General features: G+C 32.0%; 1 long non-coding RNA gene across 1 annotated transcript; it reads left to right on the top strand.

Moving 5' to 3' along the window:
- The first annotated feature begins 4439 nt into the window (after positions 1–4439).
- On the top strand, positions 4440–6715 carry LOC129312422 (uncharacterized). The gene is made up of 2 exons (XR_008593557.1): positions 4440–4563; positions 6489–6715. It is a non-coding gene; the product is annotated as an uncharacterized LOC129312422 (long non-coding RNA).
- Positions 6716–7163: the final 448 nt, after the last annotated feature.

Raw genomic sequence — 7163 nt, 5'->3', positions numbered from 1 at the left:
ATATTAGATCTGAATTGGACAAATATTGTTTTGGTGCCGAAGGTCGATAAGCCGGAGGGAGTGGGTCAGTTTAGATTGATTGGATTGTGTAATGTTTCCTATAAAATAATTTCAAAAATTATGACACTGAGGATGAAGGAGTTAATGAATAGGATTATCTCACCTTCTCAATGTGCTTTTGTGTCTGGTAGACAGATTCAAGATAATGTGGTTGTAATACATGAGGCATTTCATTATCTATGAAGGAGGAAAACTGGGAATAAGTGGGAAATAGCTTTGAAGGTTGATATGAATAAAGCATATGATAGGGTGGAATGGGGAAGAGAGGTGATGTTGAAGATGGGGTTTGTAGGTTATGGGTGGAATGGGTGATGAATTGTGTTAATACAATGGCCTCTAATTTGCAAGTGTCTGGTAGAAGACTTGCAGAGTTGAAACTGGAGAGAGGCATAAGACAAGGGGATCTGTTTTCCCCTTATCTTTTATTATTGTGGCTGAGGTGCCGTCTTTGATGATTTAGTACCACATTAATAATGGTGAGCTCATGGGTATTAAAATTGCAAAGAAAGGCCCTGTGTTATCACGTTGTTTTTTTTTTTTTTTGCTGATGATTCTTTATTTTTTATAAATGCACGGATTGATAATTGTTTTTTTTTTTTTTTTGTAGAAGATTTTAGATGTGTACAGTGCTGCTTTGGGTCAGTTGGTTAATTTGGAGAAATCTTGTGTATATTTTTCTGCTAATATATCATCAGATAGTAGGTTGGAAATTGCTCAGGCTCTTGGTGTGAGGTGTTCAGAAGATCCTGGAAAATACTTGGGGCTACCAGTAGTTTGGGGGATCTAAAGCAGTTGCTCTGGCATATGCGAGAGATAAGGTGGGGGCAAGCTTATGGGGTGGAAGCAAAAGCTTCTTTCTTTTGCTGGTAGGGAGGTTTTGATTAAAACAGTGGCGAATCTATCCTCGTGTATCCTCTGACATGTTTTTCATTTCCTAAGAAAACATGTGTTGTGATTGATAGACTTGTATCAGATTTTTGGTGGGGGCAGAAGGGGGAGGAGGGATGTATTCACTGGAAGAGTTGGAAGACTCTTACTGTGTCTAAAGCGGAAGGGGGTACGGGGTTTAGAGAATTACAAGCTTTTAATAAAGCTGTCTTGGCTTGGAGACTTTTGACAAAACCTGATGATTTTTGGTGCAGGTTGATTAAAGGGATCTATTTTCCTTATTATGATTTTTTATCAGCAAAGAAAGGAAGGAAAGCTTCTTGGTATTGGTCTAGTTTGTTGGAAGGGAGGGAGTTATCAATGAAGCAATTGACGTGGAAGGTTGGTAATGGAAGGCAAATTAAGGGGTGGGGTAGTCAATGTGTCTTGGGGCTTGACTCCTTTAAGCTAAGACATAAAGCGGAAGATACTGTTGAAGAAAGTTTAAGGGTGGCTGATTTAATTATTGAGGGGAAATGGCAATTATCGAGTATTGAGCGTAAAATTTTTGATGTTGAAAAAGATGAGATACTTAAAATTCAAATACCCAGAGTAGCTATGGAAGATAGGGTGGTCTAGATGGGGAATATAGATGGAGAATATACAGTGAAATCTGGCAATCATTTTGCAAAAGTTAATGATATTAGGTTGTTGATTAAGAATCCTGGATCCTCTTTGCAAGTTCAGAAGCAAACATGGAAGCAAGTCTGGAAGCTGATTGTGCCTCTTAAGATTCAGCATTTTATCTGGCGTTTGTTGCATGATGCTGTAGCGACTAAGGATGTTTTATTTAGAAGGAAATGTGCAGATAATTCGGTATGTCTTATTTGTGGCTATGAGAATGAAACATTAGAACATATGCTATTTTTGTGTCCTTAGGCTGCAAAATGTTGCTTTGGTTGTCCTTTGGGATTCTGTTTTTTATAAGAAGAATGTTACTAATGTTAAGAACTAGTTTATTGACATGTTTGGGAGTAATTTGATTTTGGATGAGTATGGGAAAGCGTTGATTGCTTCTATGTGTTGGTGGGTTTGGAAGTTTAGATGTAGATGGGTGTTTAGTAGTGTGAAGGTGGATTCTGAGGAGGTGTTAAGGCTGATTTCCACACTGGTTGATGAGTTTTAGAAATCTAGATCAGGATGTGACAGTAATATGGCAGGCTTGAAGACTAATGGGGGGTTAATGCAAAGAGGAAGGAAGTTGCAGTGGGAAAAGCCTCTTGTAGGGTGTGTTAAATTCAATATTGATGGGGCTTGGAATTTTAAGTCTTTGGCTGCTAGTTTGGGTGTGATTTGTAGGCATTGGAATTGAGTATTTTTAGGAGGTTTGAGTAAAAGCTGTGTTGCTGAAACCTCTTTCATGGCTGAATGTTATGCTTTGTTGGAAGCATTCAGATTGATGGAAAGGTTTAATGGGCAGAAGGTTTGCTTTGAGCTAGATTGTGAAATGCTTTTTGATTTGATGATGAAGGATTCTGTGGTAGGTTGTGAGTGGCAGAGTCAATTTCCGGTTTCAGAACTTCTGCAATTGAAGAGCTCGATGGAGGATATTTGCTTTTCCTTGGAGTCTCGCCAAGGCAATAAACCTGCTGATTATTTGGTGGGATTGGCTAAAAAAGGGATGAACCATGACGCTATTGGATAATGGTTCCTTCATCCTCTGTCTTTTTTCTTGTCTTTTGATTTGAGATTGCAAAAGTGCTCTGGTTCGCCTTGTTTTGTTTTGAATGTGAAGAAGGGTATTGGCTGAGCTTGCTTTAGTTGGTTTTGCTGTTTGCTATTTTTTTTTTTTTTGTTTCTATTTCTTTTTTGTTGTTTTCTTTTTTGGTGAGTTCTGTGTTAGCTTGTACTTCTAGATTTTTTGAGTGTTTTCTTTGGCTTCGTTATTGGTATGTGTAATTTTGTTTTGTTAATGATTAATAAAATTGACTTTGTTTGACTTAAAAAAAAAATAGAAACTCTATGACGATATGAACTTTAATTTCCCATCGATATTTTAGGTTTGAATAATTTGATCTCATTGATCTTAATTAAGTATACATAATCTACATTCTTTAATGGTATGTTTGGATCAGTGAGAACTTGTATTTGGATTTGATAAAAATTCCTCATTTCAATGCATAAAAATTTATAAATTTAGATTTGATTTAAATAAATTTAGGGTCCCCATTTTTCCTGGAATTACTTTGTAGGGGCCAATTTTTTTTTTTTTTTTACAAAGTCCTATTTTTCAAATCATGAAACATCTAACCGTACTATCGTTATATTATCTTGACTGCTCATGAAGCTTGTGACATAAAATGTAAGAAAAAACGAATCCAAAATTGTTCCTTTTAGGTGGTTATTTAGCCAATAGCAAAGCTAGGAGCTAGAGTCAGCGGTGCAAAATAATTTAAAGTAAAAAATTAATATTTTTTAAAAAATAATAATTACACTATGACTACAATTGTAATAACAAAAGTAAATTAATTACTATTTTTTATTTTAAAAAACCCCCCAAGTGAGAGGTTACATTTGTCCGTCCTCACCACAAGGTGGCTCGACTGCTAGTAATTTAGCCATCTGTGAAGAAGACTATTTGGCATATAAACACTGTACATAGTATCATGGATTTATAACAGAATTAAGAATTACAATTTAATTCTGTACAAACTAAAGTCATCATGGATTTAGAACAGAATTAAGATATTATTTTAATTCTAGAGCAGAACTAGGATATTAATTCTCAATAACAAAGATATTATTTTAATTTTGTACAAACAAAGTCATTCAACATGGAAAGTGGATGATAACCCGAACTTTTTCATTCACATTATAGTTTTGGATGATTTGAACTCATTGACTTGTCAAATCAAATTTTATTTCTCATTATCATTGAAATTGAACGCACGAAATCTTTAACGTTCACGAAAAATCTTCCATGCTTAATCAAAGAAATAAAAACCACTGATATGTTCTATCCAGTTTGTCTCTCTCCACTTTTTTTCTCTCCCTATTTTAACTATTGTTTGACCTTGTATTAAACGGAGTTTAAAAAAATTGAAATGTGTTGATAATAATTTGATGAAGAGTGTAGCTTATTAAAGATTACGAATTTTATGTGTGTGTGTAGATCATAAATGAGTCCAAGTACAATCACATAGAAAAACACAATACTCATGATTATTTTTTTAAAATTATTCAAACTTTTTTTTTTTGTATATAGAAGAAATAAGTTGAGAGGTGTCTATTTTTTAACCCTCCGAACCTGAAGGTAGACTAATTTCCATTAGTAGTTTAAATAACGCAAAGAAGACTGGAATTACATTTCCAATTTGAATCAAACTCTCAAAGAATCAATCCACACTATCTATTATTAAATAAATATTATAAATGCCTGAAAGTCCAAACCTACTAGCCGCCCACTTTGTATTATAAATTGAAAGAATTGTATATATCTACTGTGAAATAGGCATCGAACCAAACTAATGGCTTCCAAGAGGCAGTCTCTTGTTTTGGTGGTTCTCTTTCTTTTTGCGTTGCTTTCTGCTGAAGCATTGCCCAGAAAGCTAGGGAATGCTTCGGGTCTTCATTTTTGTAAGTGATGCTTCGTTTTTGTTATATATCTATGATCTGGCCTTTATTTATACAAATACACATTTAGACTCGATTTATATAGACTATCATCTTTAACATTTTTTTTATATTCTCCCTGATTTATAATTTACGTAGGGCATTTTTAAGAAATCTTGCTTGATCGAAAATGTAGGGTATATTAGGTAGTTCTTTTAATTTTTGTTACTATATCCTCACTTCATTTATTATTTAATTTTTTTAAAAAATAGTTCATTGGAATTTCAGTTTTCATTTTTAATACACTTATGAAGGGCACTTAATGATGTTATAATTGAAAATATATATGTACATTTCTCAAAAGATTAAGATTTTTATATCTGAAAAGTTATTACCAATGCTATATTATGAACCGAAGGAGTAATTATAATTTATGTTTGGAGAAAATATCACTCTAGGTCCCTATATTTTAATAGAGTTTTGTTTTTAATGCCTGTGATTTATTTTCATTGTTCTTCATCCCTTATATTTTATTTGTCTATAATGTTAGTCCTTCTAATTTGAAAAATACTCAAATAAGAACCATGGGATAGGTTAAATGGTGTTTATTTTGCTACTCTTCTAATCCTATTTATAATTATAAATCACTTCTAACATGTTTCACCAGTACCAAGGAAAAACTTTAAAACTCATTAACTCTATCATAAAATTTAATGAGTTTTCAACTTTGCCCCTATTAAATATATATAATTCAATTACACATTTTCTTTTTCCAATATTCAATGGAGGGTAAAAGAGGAAAGTTGTGATAAAATTTTAGTGACGTGACTTATAAATAAGATTGAAAAAACCTTCCTCTTTCTGCCCTATAAATAGAACTAGAGGGAGTAACTGACATAATATAGTTAGCAGTTCGGCTGACCCAAATTGCTTCCAAATTAAATCGTCGCATGATGAAACAGCGTTGAGTCCTTATCGACAAAATAAACACCATTTAGGCTAGCTCATGGTCCTTATGGGTATTTTTTTAAACTAGAAGGATTAAAATTACATATGAATTAAATAAAGGGAAATGAGGAACAATGGAAATAAACTAAACATGGACTAAAAATAAAACACAATTAATTATAAGGACAATTTGTGATATTATTATAATCCCTTATGATTGTGTAAAATCAGTGAAGTTTTCTATGCATTACATGCAATTTGTAAAATGAGTTATAGTTCATAAATTTTAAACCATGCCGCTTGCAATAGTTTTTTATATATTATTTGTTGACCTTTGGTTTAAATTAGGTGGAGTAATTAAATATTAATTTGATCGGGCTTTTGAGGCAATTTACAAAAAAAAAATGATAATAGCTAGGTCTATGTAAGATAATCGATCCCAATAAAAATCTAAAGAAGAATTCTCATGGAATCCTCTCTGTAACCATTTTCTCGTTGACTCAACTCACGAGAAACTCTGAGAGAAAGCCAAAAAGAAAAATACCCAATTTCTTTTAAAACTGTTTGCTGGGATGATTTAATATTTCATAGGGCTATTGAGATTGATTTAGTAAAAAATAAAAATAAAAGGAAAAGGAAAGAAAAAGGAAAAGGAAAAAGAAAAGAACATAATTTGTATAGTTAGTTTTTAGGGGGAGGTTTGGATAAAATAATCGATCACAATATTTGTTCCGTCTCGTAAAAAAATAGAGTGAATTTCTCTCTGAATCCAATTTCGTCTCGTTGACTTTCCTCACATCACATGGCATTCATTGAGAAAACATCTGCATTATAGCACGAAATTAAAAGCACCAATGCTTCATACATTATATTTCTATATATATATATATATATAGACACACACACAGAGTGATAATATCAGTACATTGATTGATTTACTTTTCTTTTTTATTATCCAAAAATGAAGAAAAATAATAGTTCAATTTTTGTTTTATCTATAGATTCACAAGAGGGAAGGATACTTGCCACCCAAGCATCTGGCAATCGATGTTTGCAAAGAGTCACATCACATGATAATCCTCGTTGCCACAATTATTAACAATAATAATAAATTAATAACAATATAATGCTTATGATCTATTTATAAATTCATTGTCTAAATAGTTATTTTGTAAATTGTAATGTTATTACAAACCCAAAGGGCTCCACACCTGCTTGTTTCAAATTATATACCAAGTGTGTAATATTTTTGAAGAGTTCTTTAATTATTTACGAAGCTCCTACACTTTAAAATTAATATAAACGTGCCAGCAGGGTTCAATACATGTCTGATACGGTTTCTTTATGATACACGTCAATATTCTATATTTTTATTATCATATTTTTCATTAAAACATATTTATATTACTTAAAAACTTAAAGAAGTAATATTTTCATGGGTAAATGAGTAAATTATCCTTGAACTTTAGGTTTAGTAACACTATAGACCTTGAACTCATTTATTGTGCAAATTTTTCTTTCAACTTTTGAAAACGGTGTAGTCTAACATATGCTATTAATAAAAGTTAACTTTAACCATTCATTAAAAAAATGATAAAAAAAAGGGCATTAAAAATTATAGAGAAAAGGTTGGATCCTTTATTGTAATTTTTTGATCTTTTTTTATAATTTTTGAG

Source organism: Prosopis cineraria, unplaced genomic scaffold (genome assembly GCF_029017545.1).
Source record: "Prosopis cineraria cultivar Desert tree isolate PC_DT_omini unplaced genomic scaffold, ASM2901754v1 PC6, whole genome shotgun sequence".
NCBI lineage: Eukaryota > Viridiplantae > Streptophyta > Magnoliopsida > Fabales > Fabaceae > Prosopis > Prosopis cineraria.
Note: the sequence above shows the minus strand (reverse complement) of the source record. Positions and strands in the feature narration are given on the sequence as shown.